This window comes from Urocampus carinirostris, chromosome 15, assembly GCF_059441175.1.
Source record: "Urocampus carinirostris isolate Australia breed hairy pipefish chromosome 15, RoL_Ucar_1.0, whole genome shotgun sequence".
Lineage (NCBI taxonomy): Eukaryota > Metazoa > Chordata > Actinopteri > Syngnathiformes > Syngnathidae > Urocampus > Urocampus carinirostris.
Window position 1 is genome coordinate 26,929,165 of NC_142363.1, and position 27,398 is coordinate 26,956,562.

The 27,398-nt window shown below is 40.1% G+C and overlaps 1 protein-coding gene across 2 annotated transcripts in view; it reads right to left on the reverse strand.

Annotated features, from left to right (window-relative positions):
• The window catches only part of luzp1 (leucine zipper protein 1), a 109,029-nt gene that overhangs the window by 52,285 nt on the left and 29,346 nt on the right, over positions 1-27,398 (reverse strand). For both annotated transcript variants that reach the window (XM_088354446.1, XM_088354445.1), the window contains exon 2: positions 5,483-5,540. The gene's annotated coding sequence lies outside the window, so the exon portion shown is untranslated. The remainder of the gene's footprint in view (positions 1-5,482; positions 5,541-27,398) is intronic.

Consider the following 27,398-nt stretch of genomic DNA (forward strand, 5'->3'; position numbering starts at 1 on the left):
GCTCTCTCTCAAACACAAACACACACATTTGATTGACAAACTAATGTTATGATAAGAGCATATAGATCAGTATCCACCTGAACGTGCTTCCATAAAACGAGTTAACTACACTTTTTACACAATCTCTTAAACACACACACACACATCTTTCGACCACGCAATTTTCCAAAATCTCAATATTATCCGCCGTCTTGGTTCACAAGTATGTCGGGACACAGAAGGCAGGAGAGGGAGAGAGGCTTGGCTACATCAGAGCCTAAATAACCCAGTTTCAAATATATTTATTCAGCCCGTCGAATAAATGCTGATACCGATATCCGTCATGTGCGGACAATCGACCCGCCCAATAACCGGTCAACCTCTTATTCCTTTCCACCGCCATATGCAATGTTCCCTCTAAGCAATCGCGCACTGCCCGCACATTCTCAGCGCACAAGAAAATCTATCCAGCGCAATGTTCCCTCTAAGCTGCGTGTGTGCACAATTGCGCACTACCCAGAGCTTTTCCACGCACAAGAAAATCTAGCCAGCTCACAAAAATCAGGGCTCAAAATTGCTAATTAAGAAGCGAATTAAGTCAAAGTTACAGTGCATGAAGGTAAAAATACACGGGTTCCCCTGACGTTGTCTTCCAAATGGGGTATTCTTAAGTCAAGGTCGAAGTAGAACGAAGTTGAGTAAAGTCAGTAGAGTTTTTCAAGAACCGGCTTCTTCGGCTCGGCTCACTAAAAGGAACCGGCTCTTTCAGGTCCCAAACGGCTCTTCGGGTTGTTTTTGCTTCTTTCATCCCTATATGACCAAATATTATGTAAAATTATGCACAAAATGACTTAAAGGAAGGGAGAATAGAACAAAAAAATACCAAAATGAAAAATTTGTGAAAAGCTGAGAAAAAAAGAAACAAAAGAAAGTGAAAAAAAGAAGGAAAAAATTAGAAAAAAGCCAGAAAAAAAGAAAAGACAGAAATGTAGGAAAAAAGTAAATAGAGAACAAAAAGAAAAAAGTAACAGCTAGGAAAAAATAAACACAATGAGACTTTTTTTAAAGGAATTAAAAAAAATAGAAAAAAACAGGGAAAAAGAGGAAAAAGTTTGTGTTGCATCAAATAAAATCCAATTATACCAAATCAATCTTGTTGCCAACATTGTACTTCCACTAAAAAATGTGATTAAATACAGTTGTGTATCGTGCAACCGACTAAATAAGCCCCCAAAAATGTTAATATTATGCGACAAAATATATCAGGAAATAAAAAGAAATGGAAATCCTGTGAAAGAATTGTTGTAAAAACAAATGACGTTTGTAGGCCGTACAACCTTTGCAATAATACATGAGTCAATTCATTCAAAAGTGAAAACAATTTTTGCATTGCCGGAAACTCAAAATGTAACTTGATGTCAAGTTTTGGACATGTTTGATAATGAATTATCTTGCCACACTTGGGATTTTGGTTGCTCACTGTTGTTTCAAGCGTTGCTCACCGACTTTGTGTGAACGCTCAGACCCGTAAGGAAAATTACAGGGATCATTGTCCATATGTCAATTTCACCATATGATCCCCACCTTAGAATTATCATGTCATATCCCGGGATCTACTGTACAAAATTCCAATCCATCTACATGAAATAGGATTCCTTATAGAAATAGTTCCACCCTGCAGTGGAATCCAAAAAGGTGCCACCCACTCATTTTTATTCTCCGTTGACCGGGAAACAAAAATTGCGTCGTTGAACCGTATCATCGAAGGAACTCCCTACTTTGTGAGTGACTGATTCAAACAACCGCTTGAAACGTAAACACTGTAATTATCCAGTCCCACAAAAACAATTGTATTTGCATGTTGACAGCTAACACGGCCGATACATAGCATGCTCTATTTACGACTAATGTGCTTGTGTGTGTGTTATTATCATGAATACTGCACGCTATTATATATGTGTAACGGGTGTAATAATAACTTTTGTTTTATTGAAATTCCTGCTGAAATATGTTGTATGGTTTTTGTGTAAGTGTCCAATGAGAGACAATTAATACATTATTTGCATTACTGACTTTATTTTTAAAATATTGTGCAGTAATTGTATTATCATTACATTGCTGCTTTTTTGGTTTGGCTCTTCGTTTTTGTTCAGAAACAGTTGTAATATAAATACTTCTATTTATTTCCTGAACTGTGATAGTTTGCAGAGTAGTTATTTGATAAAAATTGAAACATTTTAGTGCGTGCAAACATAATTGTAAACCAACTCATAGGGGGAGGGGTTTAATTATTCAACGATCATGACATTTCAAAGCAATATGTGTCTAGTGGATCGATATTGATCGATACTACCTTGTCTTTACTCGGATCAATACCAAAATTCAGACAAAAAGTATCACCCCTAGTGGAAAAGTACAGTAGAGCCTGTGCCACTCCTTTGCAACTCTAGGGGAAGGAAGTTTGGCGCCGGCGTTTGTGCCCGACAGGAAACACGCTCCCTCGAAATGTTAAGAGGATGTGCAGAAGAAGTAAGGAGAAAGAGGAAGGGGAAGGAGAAAGGGGGAGGTCGGAGCAACTATGTGGAATTTGGATACACTTGATTTGGGCAAGTTACACAAAAAAATATAACTCCGTGCTTTGTTTTTGTTCAAGCCTGGTAAATGTTATTGCTGACATTATCGTGGTAACTACTTCCTGATTTTTTTCACCAATGCCTTAAAGGGACAGTGTTTATTATTAAATATACGAAACAAAGAGCCTACAATATTTCACAAAAGCAGGTAGGTCGTCAACAAAGATATGAAAGCCACAAGTAATGCAATGTGTATTGTGCGATGTGGTACTCAGATTTTCAAAACAAAATAGTTTCTCGCCCAATGATTGAGTCAAGTCATGTTTTTGCTCGCTGTGGCACTGGTTTTCATTCGCATTAGACAACAGTGCCAACTAGTGGTCAAATATTACACACTGTTTTTTTTTTCAATGTCATCAGTGCATTTGAGAGGGACCAACATCTCGTTTTATTGTGATCTTGGTCACAATAAAATGAGATGTGGCCTTAATAGCGCCATACCGTATATTTTAAGACAAAATTCATTAAAACCGCCAAACCTGACTTCCATTAAAAAAATCTTCAGCGCATTTTATTTCTTTGTGAGACATTAGATGATTTAAGAAAAACTTATGAAATAAGAAGAATGCCAGAGAATGTGTCCCATACCAACAAATACACCACTTTAAACGTGTCTCTCCCCCACAGTTACTTGAGGCTCATTTTGACTTCATTAATTTGCGTAGGAAATGGCTTTTAAACAAGGTGCAAGCAGAGTTCTTTAGTAAAAATGTTGCAAGAAAACTGCAAACGAAAAGAACATGGATGTATTTTTCTTCAGCTCACTGTGAGAAAGAGGGAAGTGTGTTGTGTTTGCTTGGCTGGGGTTTTGGGGTGTTTACACTTCTGGGGGTTTTATCATAAAAGATTCTTTAGCGATTTACAGCCATAACAGGGTCTGTTGGTGACACCTTGACTCTAAACTGTAGTTGAAACTCTTCCCTTAGTATACTGAATTAAACAATATGTTATCAGCTCTGCTTCATCTGTGCAAGCACCAAACTCGATTGTGAGTTTAGCAGATCTGGAATGCCACAGAAGAAATTTGCACGAATAGTATTTTATCTCAGAGCCATATGTAATCATAAAAAGAGCCATATCTGGCTCACGAGCCGTAGGTTCCCGCCCCCTTGAGTCAAGTCAAGTCAAGTCATGTTTATTTGTATAGCCCTTAATCACAAGGAGTCTCAAAGGGCTTCACAGACTACAGGATACTACTACGCTCTCAAACCTGCGGAGTTCTCCTTGGCTCTTGGGATCACCCCTAGATCAGCATTGTGTACATTTTCCAACCCTATTCTGTATTCTACTAAGCTTTAAAGTATTTTAGAGCATCAAATTCTAATAATGCAGATTCACTGGGTCTGGCTCTTCACTGAAGAGCAGGATGAGGCTTTACACCTTAAAACAACGGCGACCAAATGATGAAGGTGCTGTATCTGAGTCAGAAGCCTTCTCCTGCTACTGTTTACCACAGAGACCAGTATTATTTGTTTCATGTGAAGGAGCAAACCCCTTGGTAACGTCAGGTGGTGGATCATAGGGGCAACATGTCCTGTGGTGTGTCTTGGGCAAGAACAGCCTGGTGGTGCTCATCCCTCTCCAGGCCAGCACATGTTAATTATAGTGTTTGTTTGTTTTCATTACTGCTGCTAAATGTTATTACACTTATTTTCATTGCACTATTATTACAATTTTCTCTTCTTTCAAACTCAGGCCAGTTTTTCTAAGCACTACTTATAATTATATATTTTTTGCCTATTTATCCTGATAGTATTTTCTCTTTTTTCTTCAATAAAGTATTTAGTACACGTTTTACCCTGGTGGGCCATGTTCAATCTCCTTGCATACAATGTTTCACAACGTTGATATAGATGACAATAAAGACGATCCTATTCTAATGCCTGTTGTTTTCCCCCGGTACAGTAAATTTACTTAAAGTGACCATTAAATTAAATCTTATCCAATTTTTACACCAACCAAGGGTTGCTGTATAAAATAAACCTATGCTTTAAGCAAATCTTGCAAATAAAAAAAAAAAAAGATAAAAACGAGGCCACATTTCCACATGCAACAAAAAGGACTGCAGTATCCATATACAGTGGAACCTCGGTTTTCGAACGCCTCTCAGTTCGATCAAATCGGTGTCTGACCCAAAATTTCGAGAAATTCTTGCTTCGCTGTTCGGTCAAAAAATCGGAGTTCGAACGCCGGTACGCTAGGGTGCGATGCTGAGCGGCATACGGGTGTTTTAGCCCCTAATTATGCCTCCGAAGAAGGTCGGTGCAAGCAGGACAGGTGAAAAAAGACAAGTTGTTCGTCCAACTATTGCCTTTAAGAAAGACATAATAGCTAAATATGAAAGAGGTGTACGAATTTCCGATCTTGCTAGTGAATACAGCATGGCTAAATCTACTATCAGTACGATAGTAAAGAATAAGGAGGCTGTGAAATTGAGTGATGCGGCTAAGGAAGTTAGCGCTATTAGCAAGCAACTGCCGCAAGTTTTGGAAGAGGTTGAAAAACTTTTGATGATTTTTCTTTCCCCACCGTCCACCACAAAGGTAAGAAATTCTATTCATAATCCTTTTTTTATTTTTACACGTTCATGTTAGCATTATCTTTCGTACGGAAGATTACGCTAACGCGAACGTACGATTAGCCTGGGTTAGCTCCATGTTTACGTTCATGGTAAACATTCAGGGTGTTGGAACGGATTAAAACGATTTTACATTACTTTTAATGGGAAAAACGATTTTGGTGATTGAACAAATCAGTTTTCGAACAGGGTTCTGGAACGGATTATGGTCGAGAACCGAGGTTCCACTGTAACTCGAAAGAGTAAAACATTTCTAATAAACAACAGATGACTGGAACAAGAATAAACTTACATTTCAGACACATCCGTCATTTTCGACACATTTAGCTCCTCTTCCCAAAGTCTCCATTCTGTGATTGGAGGGAGAAAAAAAGCAAACAAAGTGGTTAGCAAAAGTGTCATTACCAGTCAGTCAAAATGCTACCTTTTCCTTTAATCTAGCTTCTGGCAAATCTCAACTTGGACTACAGTCAATCTACCGCACGTGCAACGGAAAGTACCATCAACGTTTCTCTTTTTATTTTCTATTTATTTAAAGTTGACGTTCAAGCCCTTCATTAAGAACGAGCAGATGAAAGAAACTGATAAACGGACAGGGCACCGACAAGATTGGAGAGATGACAGAATGATCATGACGGTAGTTAGCTAATATACACACAGTTTAGATGAAGTTTTAAACAAGTGCTAATTGTTTGATGACAAGCAAAGCGTGGTCCACATCGGTGAAATTTACCAAGCTCATAAACAAGTTGTGCTTAGTTCTTGTTGAAAGAAGTCATTATAGAAGAGTAAATCCAAATTGGAGGGATTCTTTCAGTATAAGACAGCGGTTTAAAGAGCGACTGGCTAGCTGCCATTAGCATCGGTTGCCCTCAAATAGAGAGAGATCCCTGCGAAGATTAGAATAAAACCGGACCGAATGTAGCGATTTCCCACAAGTTGGTCCAGGTCATCCGTTTCATAGCTAATGGACCTGAGGTTGGCAAGATACATGGTTGTCAGCAGTGGCTTGGGACAGTTGTTAGCCTAGCCATTAGTAGTAGGCCAGACCGCTCTTTCCCGAGTCGCTTCTGGAACCCTATAATAATCCACGAAGCACTCACTGATGTCATCCCCCCCATCCCAGCAACCATCGGGCAGTGGGCAGGGGACACCCTGAACTGGTTGCCAGCCAATCGCAGTGCACACAGGGACGGACAACTCGCTCGCTCATTCACACCTAGGGACAATTTGGACCGGCCAATTCACCTGAAATGCATGTCTTTGGAATGTGGGAGGAAACCGGAGTGCCCAGAGGAAACCCACGCAAGCACGGGGAGAACATACAAACTCCGCACAGGAAGTCCTGTAGCTGGATTTGAACCCACACGCGCTAACCACCACGCTAACCACGCGCTAACCACTGCGCCGCCATGCTGCCCGAGCAGGGTTAGGTAGGGTTACTTTGACTTGATTACTTTCAATTACTTTTAGATTACTCAAATACCAAATATGCCAATAAAAGACAAAATAAACTAAATATGAATAAAATGACTACATTTTGTGCAGGCCTGGGGAGTAACGGAATACATGGAACGGCAAAAATGATGTTGGCAAGCTGTTTGGATTGATTTTCATTTTGTTTCTGTCGCATTTTATGTTCGTTTTGCCGGAGATCAAAGAAATCAAAGCCAGGAGAGAAAGCTTACCACGTGTTGCGAGTCATCATTTTATTCATATTTACTTTCTTTTGTCTTTTATTAGCATATTTGGTATTGGAGTCATCCAAAAGTAATTGAAAGTAATCCAGTTAAAGTAACCCTACCCAACCCTGTGCCCGAGTTTGGTAAATGGTGAATTATAATATTTAATTCCTTACAATATGAAAGTAAGGTTCAGCAAACCAACCTATAAAACTAGTGGAGTTTTTCAGACTCCAACAAGGTTAGCTGTGAGCAAGTGGAGCCAACATCCCGAGAGCGGATACATGTTTTGCGCGCTTTGCCGTGTACTCACGCATGAGCAGACAAGCCAAGTTTGGCCCCTGCAAAACACAAGGCCCCTATTCAGTACCGGGCTGAGGCGCGCACACACGAAAAGCCTGTTATCATAATCATCATCATCAACAAGGACCTAAGAAGCTCCCGAGCGCTTCCCAACACACAGAGAAGCATTCCACTACAGTAGCATTCCGTATGTTTGCTTAAGCGCAGAGAATCCGGACTTAAGACGGGCAGTCTGGACTCCATTAAAAGGAGGCGTGCGGAGAGAAAGGGCCAGGCGGACGCAGGAACTTCAAATTATAGCGTCGACGGAATTCTGAGCTGGAAAAGGAACAAAAAATGTCTGCGGAATTTTACAGTTGCTTTCAGAATTTGTCAAGTCAGGATATGAGTTGTCAGTGCATTTCATTATACAAGAGACCGCAGAGTTCCTTACTATGTTTTCGCCTTACTATATGGAATGCAATGTTTTTTACAGCCCCTAGTTAAGGCATTTTCCCCCACCATACAACAATGTAATCATAGGGTTAACGTGGCTGCTAATTTATTACCAACATTTACTGTATATACAATAAACCCCGGGTTACGGCGTCCCTAGCTTACAATGTTTTACGTTACGATAAGGAATGCAATGTTTTTTACAGCCCCTAGTTAAGGCATTTTCCCCACTATGCAACAAAGTGATCATAGATTTAAAGTGGCTGCTATTTATCACCAAAGTTTTGTATATACAATCGACCCCGGGTTATGGCGTCCCTAGCTTACAGTGTTTCATGTTACAATATGGAATACAATGTTGTTTACTAAGCCCCTAGTTAAGGCATTTTCCCCCACCATACAACAAGGTAATCATAGGGTTAAAGTGCCTGCTCATTTATTACCAACATTTACTGTATATACAATCGACCCCGGGTTATGGCGACCCTAGCTTACAATGTTTCATGTTACAATATGGAATATAATGTTTTTACAGCCACTAGTTAAGGTATTTTCCCCACCATACAACAAGGTAATCATATAGTCAAAGTGTCAAAATTTATTACCAACATTTATTGTATATATGTAACGGGTGTAATAATAACTTTTGTTTTATTGAAATTCCTGCTAAAATATGTGTATAGTTTTTGGTAAATGTCCTGCAATGATGAGTCCGACAGTGCTATCTGCTGGTATGGGGTGGGGTTTGGTTTTGGCTTCTGACATGTGACCGGGAGGCGGGGTTTGTTGGCAGTCTTACCAGAGAGAACTGCAACGGTAAGACACATCTTTTGGTGCTCCACAAAATAAGTTAATTTTAAACATTATAACCCCAGCTGACAAATCTCTCAACATGCACAGTAATGTGATTGATATTGTCAAGCTGTTTAGGTTTATTTTCGTTTTGTTTCTGTTTTACTAAACTGTAATTCCCCTTGTAGAGATCAAAGAGATCAAAGCCAACAGAAAAGCTAATGTTGTGACTCATCCATTTGCAGGTAACTTGTACCCGTTTTTATACTCATTATTGTTTTTATTTCTATTTTTTCATATACATTAAAAAGGGATGCTCTTGGTTAAAATTCAGACGAAAGAAAAATATGTTGAATCCATTGTAAACGTTAAAAATCCACTATACGATCTCTTGTTAAAAGTATCTTGTTAAAATGTAAAGATGTAAAAATGTATTGTGATATTCTAAAATGTATTCTGTAAAGTGAAAAGAAAGCTCTTTGATATGCTTTGTTGGCAGTCTTACCAGAGAGAACTGCAATGAGATCAAAGAGATCAAAGCCAACAGAAAAGCTAATGTTGTGACTCATCCATCTGCAGAAACTGTAATAATAAAAACCTCATCATCCAGTCCAGCGTGAATGTGGATCTTTGGTGGGACACGTACACCGCGGTTACATATACACAATAGACCCCCGGTTAGGGTGTCCCTCGCTTACAATATTTTAACGTTATGATGTGGAATACAATGTTTTGACGACCCCTCGTTACAGCATTTTCCCTACTATACGACAAAGTGATCAACAAGTCAAAATGGCTGTTAATTTATCCCCCCCCAAAATAATTTAAATACAGTAGACCCCCAGGTTACAGCATCCCTAGCTTCACATTACGATGCAGATATCTTTTCATCCCCTAGTTCCGGCATTTTCAACATTTTTTTTTTTCTGTGCGCTCAACAAAATTAAGAAATTCAAACTTTGAAGTATTTGTACATGAATGAGAGACATGTCTCTGGGATGCATTTCTGCTATTGGTCTGTGTTACATACATCAATAGGAAGAAGCTGATATGCTATTGGCTAAACTCTTTACAACAAGGCTCCCTTTTTCTCTCTTTGCTCGGTTCAGAATCTCGTGTAACGAACTTGAATTTGTTTAGCTATAGGTGCCAAGACTTGCAGTGATGCTAACGAGAGAAGCAAAAACAGTACATCATCGGAAGGAACCTTGTATCGATTGAAAAACCTGAAAAAAAGGCACACTCATTGTCACCCTCGCTAAGGAATATTGCTGTGACCAATCGACGATCTGAACATTTATTAGGAATGAGGGGTGGGAGGAATGCTGGGATTAAAGCAACAAATTATTCAAGTGGAATTTTTAAATTCAGTATAAATTTTAATCCGCCCCTTGGCATCCACCCACTATCTCCACCGTACCAGCATGTCAGAACAAAAGCTATATAAAACCATGTTCTTTCTTTACCTTACATTTATTTATGATGCTATTTAATCAGATACACATATTTTACATATAAATTGTTACTTACTATATACTATTCTGTTATTTTAATGTGTTTATCTGTGGTACCAGTGGTTCAAACTCATTACCATAAGTTTCTATACCCCACCATAAGGCAATCTCAGTTTACAATCCCCACCTCTGAACGGATTCACTGCTCATCCCGGGGGTCTACTGCAATTTTTTTTTCGAGCGATCCCACGATGATATTCAGTCGTCATGCGGATAACAGCATGTTTTCCCTTACTTTGTACTTTTTGGGTTTTCGTTTTCGGACCCACTTCCTGTTTTTTGTTCCCATTTGATTAAGTATTTAAACTTGACCACAATGTTTTTTTTTTTTTAATTTTCTTAGGTCAGCAGTGGTCCCTGGTATTATCACCACAAAATGGTTCATGGTAAGCCGCACAGAAAAAAAAGAAAATCTTCATGTAGAGCCCAAGTGTTAATATAATAATTACGGGTTTAGTTCACAACAAGAGCCACAAAATAAAAGCATTACATATGGTATGTAATTATTATATTTGTCATTCTTGATTTACCCAGGGTTCGTACATCTTATTCATGGCCAAATTCAATCACTTTTTAAGGACTTCCAAAGCCATTATCGCCAGTTTCTCTACCATTTAAAGTAGAAATCTGGTTTGAATCATGTATTTTTGCAGAGCAACAAATATATCCGCGATTTACATGTGCGGTTTTTAATCTTGCGTGTGTAAATATTTTGGAGAAAAAATCTATACCCATATAGGTGTTGGGTAAAATGACAGTAATATGTCGCTAACATTTTTAGTACTTATAACAATTTACCACTGGGAAAGGCTACCTTCATTTTTTTGCATGGCGCATAAAAAAGGTTCATAATTCATACGAAATCCTTGCACTAATACACATTATACAAACACTCCCCTACTTATGAACATTCGAGTTACAAACAACTGTACATACGAACATTATTTTCGGGATGTCGAAAAAAATCCGGACATTGCTGTACGTTAGATTTTGTATTTTGTGCACCTTTATCCGAGTACAGGACAGTACTGTAGTATTTCTTTCCGCCACTACCGGCGTGTGGCGCTGTGAGAGCTCACCCAGCATCCACCCCGAAGAAGAAATCCGCTTCCTCTTCCTAGTTCGTGGGTAAACATTCTATACTGTATCTCCAGCGTGCTAAGAACTTTGACATTTTTATTATTTAATATCTCGTGCATCCATTTAATATGGTTGGTGTAAAGTGTAGAGAAGAGGCGAGCCATTTCTTTAGAAATGAAAGTGGAATAAGGAAGCTTGATGCGGTTGAGAAAATGGTCGGAACGCCTTTTTCGGCCACTTTTTAACCACGGAGGAGGAAGGCGCCTAACTCTTGAAGCGCATCTTCCAAAAGTAAGTTGAACTCAACTTTATTCATCTTAATAAAGACTATTATTTTATGAAAGGTTACTTATGCAAGTCTTAAACATTCTTATATAAACCTTAAACATACAAAATATAGCACTAAAGCAACTTAAGAACAAATTCAACTTACGAACAATCTTCTTCATAAGTAGGGGAGCGTCGTTATAGTATATAGTGGCCTGCTTGGGTGTAACATGCATTTGTCCCATTATGGTGCAACCCTTAGGGGGGCGATGACGCTTCATAGGACAAAGGCATACAAACTAATAACAGCCGCCGTTAATTACAAGCAAAGAAATGCAATGGCAAAGTGATACCACCAGAGATTAGTGTCAATTTTAAGCGGACTTGTTTTAAAACAAGCATTTACAAGCTCTTCACCCAAAATTCAAGCACTTTTCAAGGATTTCAAGCACTAGGTTTACTCAACAACAAAAAAAAGCTACCTTCCTAGACTTGTGTATTTTCCTTCCCTAATTGGCAGGCTCGCTCGTATTTCTCTCCAAAAGACGCCTAACATGAATCAAGCAGTGACAGAAACTATTAGAGCCAACTGGGGGGGTTACGCTCTGCAAAGTACAGTTTTCGGTACCCAAAACCGCCGCCTCGGTCTTGCCGTCACACAAATTTCCGGCCTGCGTGGAAAACGGGATGCAAAATGTCATCGGATTGTTGAGAAACTCTGCCGCAAAATCCGATTTTCCGCACTGGGTGATAGAAACGCAGTAGTAGATTCATAAATTTGCCTCGAAAAAAACCATGGGCGCCAAAAGCGTGTTTATAAAAAGTCTGGTAGAACGCTTTAATGCAACCAAAGTTTTCCCATCTGCGGTATAATAACAATGTACTGAAATTGCCAAATATATTGATTATTAATCGTTCTACGTAAAATCAAAGGTATAACTGTTAAATATATACGATTAACTGTGGGAAAGGCTCAGCAGAATAAACACAGCTAACCGCTTTTGACTGTTTTTCATTTCCAATGCGCAAAAAATCATTTGCATCTGCCCGAAATAATGTTATTGTGGTTGAGTCCTGAGTAATACTCTGACAAATGTATCAAAACATTACAATGATCTGAGAGTACCGTATTTTCCGCACTATAAGGCGCACCTAAAAGCCTTTATTTTTTTCAAAAGCTGACCATGCGCCTTATAATATAGTGCGCCTTATATATGGATCAATATTAAGTCGCAAAGTCTTGCAACTAATCCAAGCAGCCGCCGACTAGATTTTCCCCCGAACGCCAAGTAGTCCGCGGTGTATGCTGGGATTTATTTACTGGCGTTTCATTGGCTAACCAATGTGTCAATCATCATTTGAATCAATCACTATTGGCTAAAGTTATTCGGAGGTAAAGGGGGAGGATCCTTTTTATCATTTACAGGCTCGCATAGGCTAAGGGGCAAAACAAAGCCTGCAATTGGCCGAAAAAGATGTGTCAATCATCAGTTGAATCGATCACTATTGGCTAAAGTTATTCGGAGGTAAAGGAGGCGGATCCTTTTTATCATTTACTGGCTCGCATAGGCTAAAGGAACAAAACAAAGCCTGCAATTGGCCGAAAAAGATGACTGTGAATAGCATGTTGGGTAGAACTACGCCATAGAGATAACAGTATTTCACTATTCTGTACTGTATTTGTAAATATTTTACTCTCCTGGATTTACTACACTCACGGATATAAGAGGACCATGGTTGCACATTAATATTGAACACAACGACTTCGGTGAGCTACTCCGGCTATATATTTTCCCAGTATCTTGTTTCAGACTGAACTCGAAGTTTCTGTGATAAGCGGTGCAGATAATGGATGGAATGGAGTGTCTATTTTGAAATTAAACTCAATTCCAAGTGTTTATTGTCATATGCACAGTAAAGTTGCGAGCAAAAAAGAAGATAGAAACTAAGGAATGGTTGGCATTCCTTGAATCCCAAGATGTTAACCTTCCGAATGATATTTGGAACGATGCATTTGAGTGACATCGTACGGACACCGCATCCGCACGTGTTTACGACACGTATATGCTTCTTTGCAAGCTTTGGGGGTAATAAGTTTGACTGAACTATCCGACTGTTTTGTCGACGTTCCCATTGTAGCGCCTTATAATCCGGTGCGCCTTATGTATGTCAAATATAGGACCAAAAACTATTTTTTCGGGGTGCGCCCTGTAACCCAGTGCGCCTTATAGTGTGGAAAATACGGTAACTTCAAAGACTTGAATGTCCATGCTATTATACAACTCTTGTTTTGTTTGCTAATTCATCCCCGGTTTTATGGTTTGTTTTGTTGGTAGAGAGTAAGAAGAAGAATGAGAGGGAAGAAAGAAAAAAAAATGAAGGGGCTGGCTACGGGTTTTCACTGGTGTTTGTCGGGTCCTTGTGACTTGCTCGTTAGATCATCGAACTGAAGCTGCAAGGACCAAGTCAATTTGAAGCAAAATATTTGCGTGAAATTATGTGCCAAGATAAGCATCACAGTGGATGTTTAACACTATATTTTCTTGCAACTTGTAAGTAGTTTTAACCAAACATCGAACTGAAGCTGCAAGGACCCAGTGAATTTGAAGTGAAATATTTGCGTGAAATGATGTGCCAAGATGGGCATCACAGTGGATGTTTAACACTATAATTTCTTGCCACTTGTAAGTGGGTTTAACCTATCATCGAACTGAAGCTGCAAGGACCCAGTGAATTTGAAGTGAAATATTTGCGTGAAATAATGTGCCAAGATGGGCATCACAGTGGATTTTTATCACTATAATTTCTTGTAACTTGTAAGTAGGTTTAACCTATCATCGAACTGAAGCTGCAAGGACCCAGTCAATTTGAAGCAAAATATTTGCGTAAAATGATGTGCCAAGATGGGCATCACAGTGGATGTTTAACACTATATTTTCTTGCAACTTGTAAGTAGTTTTAACCAAACATCGAACTGAAGCTGCAAGGACCCAGTGAATTTGAAGTGAAATATTTGCGTGAAATGATGTGCCAAGATGGGAATTACAGTGGATTTTTATCACTATAATTTCTTGCCACTTGTAAGTGGGTTTAACCTATCATCGAACTGAAGCTGCAAGGACCCAGTGAATTTGAAGTGAAATATTTGCGTGAAATGATGTGCAAAGAGGAGCATCACAGTTGATTTTTATCACAATAATTTCTTGCAACTTGTAAGTAGGTTTAACCTAACATCGAACTGAAGCTGCAAGGACCCAGTCAATTTATAGTGGAATGCTTGTGTGAAATAATGTGCCAAGATGAGCATCACAGTGGATGTTTATCCAGAGAATTTCTTGCCACTTGTAAGTGGGTTTAATATATAATCGAATTGAAGCTGCAAAGACCCGGTCAATTCGTGTAACTTGTAATTGGGTACGCCTCTCGTCGAACTGATGCTGCAAGGACCCATTGAATTTGAAGTGAAATATTTGTGTGAAATACTGTGCCAAGATGAGGATCACAGTGGATTTTTATCACTATAATTTCTTGCAACTTGTAAGTGGGTTTAACCTATCACCGAACTGAAGCTGCAAAGACCCGGTCAATTTCTTATAACTTGTAAGTGGGTATACTCTCTCGTCTAACAGATGTTGCAAGGAGAACACACAAATTATGCATAGGAAGGGTTTGAACCCATGAACTCAGAACTGTGCGGCGGAAGCGCTTGCCACTCAGGTGCCGTGCAGCAAGTAGAAATAACGTCATTCATTTAAAAAAAACAAAAAAAAACAATATTGATTCATACAACAAGCAAAAATAAATGAACTATCATATCAATAGCAATTTTCTTAGACATTTGCATTTATATACATGACCCTCACCAAAAAGGGAGCATACATAATTATCCGACATCTTGCTGCTACGGGTAACAAAAATCCTTAAAAAAGCTGGACTTAAAAATGACAACTTTTGAGTCTTCGTAGTTTGTATTCTGCCTTGTGCTTTGTAACAGTCGTTTTCGGTTGCACTACAGCACAGGTGTCAAACAGGCGGCCCGCAGGCCAGATCAGGCCCACCAACGGTTTAAATCCGGCCCGCAAGACAACAGTGAGAGAAGCGCAAGAGGAAAATGAGCTGTAGTTTTAAATATTTCCACCGGATGTCACCAAAGCCAGTTAACACTTGCAAAACAATTGTGGTAGTTTTCTCCATTTCACTTTATTTATTTCTCCCTCTTTTTCTTTCTCCTGTTCTCTCTCTCTCTCTCTCTCTCTCTCTCTCTCTCTCTCTCTCTCTCTCTCTCTCTCTCTCTCTCTCTCTCTCTCTCTCTCTCTCTCTCTCTCTCTCTCTCTCTCTCTCTCTCTCTCTCTCTCTCTCTCTCTCTCTCTCTCTCTCTCTCTCTCTCTCTCTCTCTCTCTCTCTCTCTCTCACCTCACTTTGTCTCTTTCTTTTTCTCCTGCTGACTCTTTTTCTTTCGGTCGTTTCACTTCTCTTATTCTTTTTATCTTTTTTTTTTCACGTTCTTTTTCCCTCTATATTAATGTCCCCCTTCTTCTCCATTCATATCTCTATTCTGCTCTCTCTTTTTCTCTCACCGTTACTCTGTCCCCCTTGTTCTCCCTATAATGTATAATGTTTATCGCTCCCTCTTTCCCACCCTCTCTTTCTCTGTCTTTTTCTCCCTCTTTCCTTCTCTTAAACTTACTAGTCCGGCCCCCGTTTTTTTTTTTTATAGCATTTGTGGCCCCCAGCTAAAACGAGTTTGACACCCCTGCACTACAGCATACAGCTACATCAAGTGGTCAAATAATACACCCTGTCCCTTAAAATGAAGTGATAAGATGAGAATCCCGAAAACAAAAGAGGAACTAAAAGAATCGGCAAAATGCGGATCATGTTCAAGTTCCTTGACTGGAGAAACTTCTGCAGCCTGCAACTCCCTGCAGGTTTCCACTGGCCAGGCGTTTGTATGGGCACCCATTTCCTGAGTGATTAACAGGATATGTGTGTGAGAGCCGACTCGTAGAGGTCTATGGTTGTTTTGTCTGCTCGGGTAGGAAAGGAATGCTAAAGTCAAACAAAGCGGACAGGACGCATAGCAAGAGGTGAGGACGTGGGTGAGGAGAAGCAACCGCCGTGGAGAGAAAGACTGCCAAAGATGGGGAAAACCAGGTCCAGAATTTGGCAGACAGAAAAGAAAAGTCACTGAGAGTTTATTATGTATGTGTTATACCGCTGGTTCTCAACTGGTCTGATTTGGGGAACACAGAAATCGGCCGGATATTTAGGTCTTCAGGAGAAGGATTTAACTGTTTATTGGTATCGGTTGGAAAAAAAACAGTTATAGAGCATCCCTAGTGTTAAGTTTATAGTTTAGTACAGTGTTTCTCAACTGGTCTGACCTGAGGACCCACCATTCCATCTTAATGACAAGCTGCAACCCAAAGTCCGTTTGAAGCAGAGAAAGTAGAATATATTCACCTTTTGCTTCCCAAAGAACAAAATGACCAGAAAAAAAAACCCAAAACAACCTGAAGTACAGTAGAACCTCGGTTTTCCAACGCCTCTCAGTTCGAATAAATCGGAGTCCGACCAAAAATTTAGAGAAATTCTTGCTTCGCTGTTCGGTCAAAAAAATCGGAGTTCGAACACCGGTAACGCGTGAGTGCGTACGCTAGGGTGCCATGCTGAGCGGCGTACGGGTGTAGTTATTGCGTGCGGACGTGCTTGGTTTTGCTTTCGCTTTTAATATAGGTGTACGAAGTGTTTTAGCCCCTAATATGCCTCCGAAGAAAGTCAATGCAAGCAGGAAAATTGCTACAGGTGAAAAAAAGAAAAGTAGTGCGTACAACTATTGCATTTAAGAAAGAAATAATAGCAAAATATGAAGGAGGTGTGCGAGTGTCTGATATTGCAAGGGATCTTGCCGTCCACCTGCGCTTTCTGCTGACCACCACAAAGGTAAGAAATCCTATGCATAATTCTTTTCTTTATCCTTTTTTTTTATTTTTACACGTGCATGTTAGCGTAATCTTTCGTACGGAAGATCACGATAACGCCAACGTACGATTAGCCTGGGTTAGCTTCATGTTTACGTTAAACATTCAGGGTGTTGGAACGGAGCCCAACATTCAGGGTGTTGGAACGCAGCCCCCTTTCCATTGAACCGCTCACCACTTGTTGTGGAGACCCGGGTGCTAAATGACTTGTAAACGACCTGATTTTTTTATTTTTGCACATTCATGTTAGCGTAATCTTTCGTACGGAAGATTACGATAACGCGAACGTACGATTAGCCTGGGTTAGCTTTGTGTTTACGTTAAACATTCAAGGTAAACATTCAGGGTGTTGGAACGGATTAAAACGATTTACATTATTTTTAATGGGAAAAATGATTTCGGTGATCGAACAAATCGGTTTACGAACAGGGTTCTGGAACGGATTATGGTCGAGAACCGAAGTTCCACTGTACCATAAATACTCGCATCTAAGCCTTCATCGCATATCAAATACCCCGCTAAAACTGCTTTAAAATACAACATACTAAAAGAAATACAAAATATGAATAAAGCGTGGACCTAAACATTGGTGATCATTTGTTCATGTATGTAATAAAGATTAATATATTGGTAAAAAACTAAACATACAACATTTCTAAACCAGTCACTGTAGCTTCCAGCAGCGCTTCAATAGCAGACATTCAAACACTATTCTCATATTGTGCAACAGTTTCCTTGTTCGACTCAATGGTTTTTGTGCCCGTTTTCCACTTTTCCTAACCCTTATCACTATCTTTCATGGGACCCAAAATTATGGGTAGATAAGGGAAATATAACCAACAAAACCACAATAAAATGAAATATGGTCCCTCTCAAATGTGCTGATTGACTAAACAGGAAGAAGAGATGAAGTAGGGCGTAATCGTCATCTACTGACCCTCAGTTAATTTTCCTTAGAATTATTTTGCCAAGGCAAAGACCTGCAACCCGCTTAAAACGGGTCCATGACCCATTTAGCTTCCGTGACCATCCAGTTGAAAAACACTGGGCTTGATGATGATCGCTTTAAGTAATATACTTGAAAAGTCAATAGATTCTACTTTAGTTTGTGGTGTAATGAAAGATGAGAAACATACCATTCTAACCTACAACCCAATTGACTGAACGCAGTAGAAGAGATTAAGGGGCGGCAGTAGCTCAGGAGGTAGAGTGCTCGTCTTGGGATCAAGGGATCCCAGTTCGAATCCCGGCTCGTCCGTGTTACATGCCGAAGTGTCCTTGGGTAAGACACTGAACCCCTAATACCCCCAATAAGCAGGTTAGCGTCTTACATGGCTGCAAGGCCGCTATTGGGAAATGTGGAGCACACTGTAAAGCGCAAAAGTTATTGACCTTAAAAGCGCTATAAAAATGCAGATCATTTCATTTCATTTCATTGAGCAGGGAAATATCTCCATCTCCGGTTAAAGAGTGGAATTGACCCTCATTTTTGTTCATAATCATTTGCAGTGATTATTTCAGTTTGGGACAAAACTTCAGGGCATTACCTTTCAAAAGAGACCAAAACCGCTCAGATTCTCGAAACAGTCCAACAACAGCATTCCATTTACTTCCAGTTCATCTTGTATTAGGATTTTAGGTCAATTTTACAGGATTATTAAGAAGTGAAATTTAAGCAAACAGCGCCCTCTTCTGGGGAGCTTTGTTAGAATTTGCCGTCTATAAATCCTAAAAAAAAAAAAAAACCCGCAGTGTTCTGCGATGACACAATCGCACTACGTCACATCGCAACTTCGATTAGATTTCGGTTAATCGTGCAGCCCTAGTCCCGACCCACCAGTTGAGAAACACTGCGTTAGACAACATTCCTCCCGCCTCTGCTATTTGCATTCCGGCACGGCGGAGAGGTGGAGCGAACAATTTCGTAAACGATCTGCTAGAGAAAAACCATTCAGCGCTTCTACCCGGACTGTAAACTCGTAGAACCAGTCTAAATATCTAATGACTTAGAGCCTTCGGGCTTTTGTCCTTCTGCAAAAACAAATGAGGATCTATGCTCTTGCGCTTCTTGGATCGTTTGGTTTGTTTTTTTCTCAGTGATTCAATTCCAAAATCCAATTACAGTATTGATTAGTTTATAACGCACTTTTTCGTTTTTTAACCCTTGAACCAAGGTTTGTAAACCTTTTTTTATGGCCAAATTCAAGTACCTTTTAAGGCCTTTAACGCCAGTTTTTCCAATTTCTCCAGTACCCTTAAAATAAAATATCTGCGTGAATCATGTATTCTGCAGAGCCACAAATCTGCAATTTACATATGCAATTTGAGTTTTGAGTGTGAATTTACCAAGATATATTATTTTTAGATCTTAGTAAATTGAGAGTATAATTGTTTTTGAGACAAATCTCCCCCATACAGGTGTTGGGTAAAAATGACGGTAATATGTAGTTTGGATTTTCAGTTGCAGGAAGTTCTTCCTATTACCTACCACCTGGAAACGCTACCTTAATTTTTTTGCATGGCACATAATAAATACGTAATCCTTGCACTAATACACATGTCATACAGTCCTGTTTAAGTGTAGCATGCACCTGCCCCCTTGGTGGCGATCACGCCTCATCGGAAAATGCCGTACATACTATTGCCAGCTGCCGTTTCGCAAAAGAAGAACGGATGCAATATCAAAGCAAAGCAACCAGAGAGCAGGGTTGGCTTCATTTTTAAACAGACTTTACATGATACTTTGCCGCCATCATGCGGACGTTACGGAAAACTGCCTTTACCTTACGGTTCTGTCCTGCTGAAACCTTAAATACTGTATTTCTATTATCAAACATTTTTGAAAAAGCGCCAGTAAGCTAGCAGGGAGCACCAAATGAGGCTCTAGAACACATTTATGGGGTGAGAAGTCCATGTTTGTTGGCGATAAAAAGCTTCTTCCGCTGTTTTCAGCCAATCAGAATGCAGAACACAAAGCACGTTGAAAATTCGTGTTGCAAATTTTGATAAGTAAACCGCGAGGGATTATTATCTATCTATGAAATGATCTGAAATGAAATGATCTGCATTTTAATAGCGCTTTTCAAGTCAATGACTTTCGCTTTACAGTGTGCTTCACATTTCCCAATAGCAGCCTTGTATTGCAGCCATGTAAGACGCTAACCTGCTTATTGGGAGTATTAGGGGTTCAGTGTCTTACCCAAGGACACTTTGACATGTAACACGGATGAGCCGGGATTCGAACTGGGATCCCTTGATCCCAAGACGAGCGCTCTACCTCCTGAGCTACTGCCGCCTCTATCTACCTTGGTCATATCCTTCAAGAGGGGTGACCGACAGCAAGACAAACAAAGGGAAAAAAATAGCAAAAAACACACACAAAAATATTTGGACCATGGCCGACCCAAATGCCCAAGCACACAAACAAGTTAGGCACCTAGGCACCAAAGTTGGTCATGCTTTCGTCCCTCCAGATGAAACGGGACACGAGACAGCGGCCATGTCACTCGGGTCAGGGTGACACAACACACTCTTCTGTTCAACAGCAGGGCCCGACAACTTACACTGGTTTACCCCTGCCGCATCATACGGGTGCCCTGCCCATCCCTTACAACGCGTCCAACCATCCCACTATCCTTTTACAACACCTCTCCACTCATTCCTTGAGAGGTCTAAATTCAGTGGAAGCTAGAGCTCTTGTTGGTGATCTGAATGAGGGATTACTGCAAACGCCAAGAATTTGGTGTGTCTCACGATGAATCAGACTTTACATTGTACATTTTATGTTGGTATTGCGTTTGTAGTTTATATTGTCAATAAAATGATTTTTATTCAACAACTTAGTTTGAGCTTAGAAAAAGTGATAGAAATTTGATACCGATTATTGATTAAAAAAATAAATGGTGCGCGTCATACACGAGGGCACGCTACACACTCATAAAAATGGTATGTTAGTAACAGCAAGAACTGATAAGGAATCAACTTGACTTATAAAAAGAGAAAGCAGCAGAGGCGCTCAACTGTGAAGGTAGGATTATTTCAGCTCAATTAAACATCATCATTTCAAAAAATCATTGACATGCTGCAATCACATTATGAAATACCATAATAAGATCAGGGGAGTGTTAATGGTTTTGCTACATGTAGGCTTAAACCTAGCCTGGTTGTTTTTGGCAAGCAATACACCCTATATTGTCGGCATCTTGCACTTTAACTTTAACATTCTCAGTGCATTTTCTAAGCTATTAACAGGTTCAAGAGATAAATACTTTGCGGAATTACGGCATCATTTTAAAAGCAACTTTACCCGAAAACCAATCCAAAAATACAATTCTGTTTCTTGGGGGCAGATTGGAATCAGTGACTCAATCTCATGTCCATAAAGGCCGTTCCGTGTCCTCATTCTCCCCCCTCGCCCGATCTCTTCTTCTTCTTCAGTCAAATGGCACGATCTCAATTGTGTTCAATAGGGACCACATCTCATTTTATTGTGATTTAGTGTGTTTTGTTGCCTTTTTTGCTGATAATAATGAGTCCCGAGATCTCATCTCATCTCATTAGCCGTACCGCTTATCCTCATTAGGGTCGCGGGGGGGCTGGAGCCCATCCCAGCCATCTCCGAGCAGTGGGCAGGGGACACCCTGAACTGGTTGCCAGCCAATCGCAGGGCATACAGGGACAATTTTGACCGGCCAATTCACCTGAAATGCATGTTTTTTTGGAACGTGGGAGGAAACCGGAGTGCCTGGAGGAAACCCACGCAAGCAAGGGGAGAACATACAAACTCCGCACAGGAAGTCTGAAGCTGGATGTGAAGCCACGACAGGTTCCCATGACATGAACTGTGCCGCACAAGCGCTAACCACTGCGCCGCCGTGCTGCCCGAGTCCCGAGATATTTATTGGAAAAAAGTGGAACACGGAGACAACAACGATCGAGTCGAAAAAGGAAATGATTGTGGAATACAAAAATGTGTACAGTGGGACCTCGCTACTCGCGGTTCGACGTTCGCGGGTTCAGAGCTTCGCAGGTCTAAAAAAGAATAATAATAAAATAAAAAAATTAAAATAAAAAATACAAATTTAAGCATTTTTGAAGGGGCGTCGCTACTTTGCGGATTTTCACTTTCACGGGTGGTTTTGGTCCCCATTAACCGCGATAACCGAGGGATTACTGTACATATGTCTGCCATTAAAGCGCTGCTTAAACGTACAGTCAATATATATTTTTTTATTAAATCTTTTCAGTCAATTGGCACTGTGTTTGAAATGCACCACATTTCATTTTATTGTGATTAAGTGCGTTTTATTGCCTTTTTCGCCGATGATGATAAGAGGTCCTAAGAAAGTTAGTGGGAAGGGGAGAGAAAAGTGTAGGACAGTGACAACAATGATTGATTCGAAGATTGAAATACAAAAATGTGTACAAGGGTCTTCTATAGAAGCACTGCTTATAGGTACAGTAAATGGTTTAAAAATGTTTTATTTTCACCTTCACTACCAGTATATTATCTTTATCATCTACACATTTAAATAAGTGCTGCTGTTTAGCTACACAGTTTATAATCTTATATATATATATATATATATATATATATATATATACAGGGGGGCAGCACGGCGGCACAGTGGTAAGCGCGTGTGCAGCACAGTTCTAAGGTCTTGGGAACCTCCTGTGTGGGTTCAAATCCAGCTACTAGCCTACCTGTGCGGAGTTTGTATGTTCTCCCCGTGCTTGCGTGGGTTTCCTCCGGGCACTCCGGTTTCCTCCCACATTCCAAAGACATGCATTTCAGGTGGATTGGCCGGTCCAAATTGTCCCTAGGTGTGAATGAGCGAGGGAGTTGTCTTCCCCGTGTGCCCAGCGATTGGCTGGCAACCAGTTCAGGATGTTCCCTGCCCACTGCCCGATGATTGCTGGGATGGGCTCCAGCACCCCCGCGACCCTACTGAGGATAAGCGGTGCAGCTAATGAGATGAGATGAGATGAGATATATAGATAGAGATAGATAGATAGATAGATAGATACTTAATTCATCCCCGCAGGGAAATTCACATTCAATATATACAGGGTTGGGTAGGGTTACTTTAACTTGATTACTTTCAATTACTTTTGGATTACTCCAATACCAAATATGCTAATAAAAGACAAAAGAAACTAAATATGAATAAAATTATTAAAATTTGTGCAGGCTTGGAGATTAACGGAATACATGGAACGGCAAAAATGATGTTGGCAAGCTGTTTGGATTGATTTTCATTTTGTTTCTGTCGCATTTTATGTTAGTTTTGCCGGAGATCAAAGCCAGGAGAGAAAGCTTACCACGTGTTGTGAGTCATCATTTTATTCAAATTTAGTTTCTTTTGTCTTTTATTAGGATATTTGGTATTGGAGTAATCCAAAAGTAATTGAAAGTAATCCAGTTAAAGTAACCCTACCCAACCTTGTATATATATGCTCACTGCTCTCCATAAATGTTCTTAATACAGGAATTTATGGAGCGGATTCACTGTGAAAATCGAGGAATACAGTATATACTGACACTTTTGGAAAATCTTGATAAATCCTAAAAATAACGCTGGGTATTTTTTTATACCTTGGTTCAGGTCTACGCCTGCAAAATAAACCATCAGCAACCACTTCAACAGGAGTTCTGCTACTTCTCTTCAGTTTCAAAGTTCAGCTGCCAAGCACTTCCTGGTGCTGCTGCCGTTTTGTGAACCGGACCCTGCCCATTCTTTGACTGGCAGGGCAGAATTGATAGGCCGCTATTGTTTCCTTTTAAGGTCAATTGTGTCTGAAATGCCTGGCATGGCTGGGAGAGCAGACGCAGTAATTTAGCGGCATTCTTTAGCACGGTGGCACACCTGAAGGAAGAAATGACTGGAATCTTCTATGGAATGGGACAGCGCAGAGGGTAAAACGAAATTAGAATACAGTCAAAAGATTTTCTAAAAACAAAGTTAGATTTTCAGATGAAATAAAAAAAAAACATTACAATGGATCTCCATAAAATGTTAAAACTGACACTTGACGATCGTCAAGCACTTAGAAGACTTTGTTGCTTTAATCGCCGCCTTATCTTTAATAATTGTCCTCACTTTCAATTGTTTAGGCCATATTCCTTAGCGTGGGTAGTGACATGTATGCCTTTTTTTGTATTTCTTTATTATGTCAAGCTTCGTTTCCATGGTTATCATGGTTTTGCTTCACCCTTTAAAATCACTGCAAGTCTTGGGACTCTAAACTAATACATATATATATTATATATATACCACAGCCATATCCCCCTAGTGGGAGGTGGCTAGAGTCATTTCTGACTCTTTTTGGGAGATTGATTTAGAGGAGGGGATTCCCAGCCCCCTCGATCAACCCAACTGAGGTGTTGGGAGTCATTGGGTGACCAAACCTCCCAATTCCAACCCCTAATGCTGAACGCCAAGCAGGGAGGCAACGGGTACCAATGTTTAAGTCTTAGGTATGACTCGGCCGAGGCTTGAACCACAACCTCCTAGTCTCGGGGCAGGCGCCATACCCCCAAGGCCACAGAGCTGGTACAAAGTAATACATACAGTTCGAAAATAAAGTATTGGACCCAAAGCTAAACAAAATCAAGTTCATAGCACTAGATTCTGAACAAAGTTTGAATTTAGTACATTTTGTGGAATGCGAAATATTTGTTGTTAATGTTGAATACTGGGGAAAATGCTGTACCAAGAAGCGGAAAAAGCATCTTATTGCACGTTGTAACGTGAAAACATTGGAAGGTAGGGAGGGATACCATAACCCAGGGGTCTATTGCATTTGAGAAAAGTATTGTATTCACCGCTTTCGACCAATCTTTTTTGTTCAGCTTTGGATCTGCTGACAGATCTGAATGTTTGCAAAACACACAAAATATATTTTGTGAGTCAGTTATGTCACACAGAAGAAAATATATGACTAGCCTAGATGTATTACTGAACTATGAGCTACCAATTTACTGGTAATTCATAAGTTATAGCATTTACAACAGAATATTTAAAAGGCTCAAAAATCAGTCATGCTAAATAAATACGTCACACATGTGAGACACATTCAGCCTAAGCAGATTCATGCCCATATTTTAGGCCTGCAGGAAGAACGAAGAAGATAGACAGATACTTTATTCATCCCCGCAGGGAAATTCACAAATTAAACACCTGGTTTCACGATCAGAAGCCGTTTTTTGTTCATGTGACCGACGACATTGTCTCTTGTTGGGGTATATAGATATTAAGATACATCAAAATGAAAATTTGGGTCGGAATACCAAATATGGGAAACGAAAAAAAAAAAATAAATCCATCCATCCATAAATTTTCTGGCCCTTAAATCCTCACAATGGTGGCAGGGGGTACATACATTCAATGCTTATATTGCACTGACTTGCTAAAAAAAAAAAAGTACAAAATAAAATGATAAAAAGTTGACAGGCTTAATCCAATATCCATCCATTATCTGCACAGCTTATCCTCAGTAGGGTTGCGGGGGTGCTGGAGCCCATCCCAGCTGTCCTCGGGCAATGGCCAGGGGACACCCTGAACTGGTTGCCAGCCAGTTGTCGGGCACACAGAGACAGACAACTCACTTGCTCATTCACACGTAGTAACAATTTGGACCGGCCAATTCACCTGACATGCATGTTTTGGCAATGTGGCCGGAAACCGGAGTGCCCGGAGTAAACCCACGCAAGTACGGGGAGAACATGCAAACTTCACACAAGAAGGTTCGATCTCATGAGCTCAGAACTGTGCTGCAGACGCGCTAACCACTCAGACGCAGTGCTGCCCCACAGGCATAGTATTAGAGGTTAATTTCAAATGTTTCTTTTATTAATTCATCTCAAAACAACCACAAAAGATATTTAAGTGCATCCAGTGGTGAAAACACCAACTTTTGAGAATTTTTTTTTTTTTGTTGTTAAAACTTGGCAGGGCTCTTGTTTTCATGACGCTCCCATCATCCTTTTGTGTACAAAATGAAAAATGAGCTGCCAAGTCCTGCACAAACCTGTCCCCAAATGAAGGCCAGCTTCACATGGCTCTCTTCACCTTAGATGTGAGCTCTTCACGACAGTAGAATTAATATTGTGTTCATCATCGTTGCTAGTGACGTAGTGAACTTTGGTTGCAATGAGATTAGACGTGGCACTCTAGGCTAAACATGTAATAAAGATCAAAAAAGAAAAAATAAGATGCAAAAAGAATAGTAGGATAAACAGGCAAGATATTGCTTGGAGATTGGCCTAAGTGCATTAGAACGGTAGTGCAGAGAAAAATAATGCAATGACAATAGCCGTAATAATATTTCCAAAACAGGAGTCAAAAGTAAAAAAAGACAAATATTCATTTTTCTATACTTAGGCAATCTTTCAGAAGCCTTCTTTTGGTTTTATTTTTTTCTTTCGTCCGAAATCGAAAATGCACATTTCGGCAGAAAGATTTTTTAAAAATTCGGTGCATCACTTATTATCATGTCAAGTTTAATATGACTAGAAAATCGAAACACAACAGGAACTCTATACAGTGGAACCTCGGTTTTCGAACGCCTCTCAGTTCGAAGAAATCGGTTCTTGAACAAAAATTTGGAGAAATTCCTGCTACGCTTTTCGTTCAAAAAATCGGAGTTCGAACGCCGGTACGCTAGGGGCGATGCTGAGCGGCATACCGGTGTAGATTGCCCCCACCCCTCGTGAAGAACTGTTGTCACGGCAACGCGCACTCCTTTTCTGTTTTTGTTTTTCAAAAGCGGTGAAGGGAGTGTTTTAACCCCTAATTATGCCTCGGAAGAAGTTCGGTGCAAGCAGCAAAGTTGCTACAGGTGAAAAAAAGAGGAGTAGTGCGTACAAATATTGCATTCAAGAAAGAAATAATAGCAAAATATGAAGAAGGTGTGCGAGTTTCCCTTCTTTCAGGAATACAGCATGGCTTCTGCCGACCGGTAAGAAATCCTATTCCTAATTCTTTTCTTTATCCTTTAACCGCTCACCACTTGTTGTGGAGACCCGGGTGCTAAATGACGTGTAAACGACCCAATTTTTTTATTTTTACACGTTCACGTTAGCGAACGTACGATTAGCCTGGGTTAGCTTCATGTTTACGTTCATGGTAAGCCTTCAAGGATTTGGAACGGAT